The sequence below is a fragment of the Aplidium turbinatum genome, chromosome 6 (genome assembly GCF_918807975.1).
Source record: "Aplidium turbinatum chromosome 6, kaAplTurb1.1, whole genome shotgun sequence".
NCBI classification, from domain to species: Eukaryota; Metazoa; Chordata; class Ascidiacea; order Aplousobranchia; family Polyclinidae; genus Aplidium; species Aplidium turbinatum.
The window spans coordinates 4,855,100-4,855,592 of record NC_137477.1 but is presented as its reverse complement, the minus strand read 5'-3'; positions in this window follow the sequence as shown (position 1 = coordinate 4,855,592).

The following is a 493-nucleotide window of genomic DNA, read 5'->3' as shown; positions in this document are numbered from 1 at the left end:
TCCAAATCGTGCTTTTTGCTTTTAGACAGGTAGATAGTTCTGTTTATGTAGCTTGCATAGGTACCTTTGCAGCGCGCTACTGCTACTCGGGCTAAAGTAGCGCATGCTACTACTACCAATCGATAAAAGTAGCGTGTTACCCGCTACCGCTATTCCGGATCAAGTAGCTCGCGCTACCGCTACTTCTCCCGTTACTTTTGTCGTAACTTAAACTGACACTGGACGCACTTTGTTACGTCAAGACGACCTTGAAAACGAATGAAATTCGTTTACACTGCCACTTTAAAGTGCCATTATAAAAAATCACTGCCATTATAAAAAATCACGTTCTAGATGAAATTTATTGTTACGCATCTTTTAGAAACCAGAGCATTAAAAAAATGCGAGTCGCTGAGTCCTGCTCACTTTGGCTTCAGCACGTTTTTTCCAAGAGAGAAAATCTCTCCACCGCAGCACTGGAAGGATTGGAGGTGATGTATGTGCTGAAGAGACG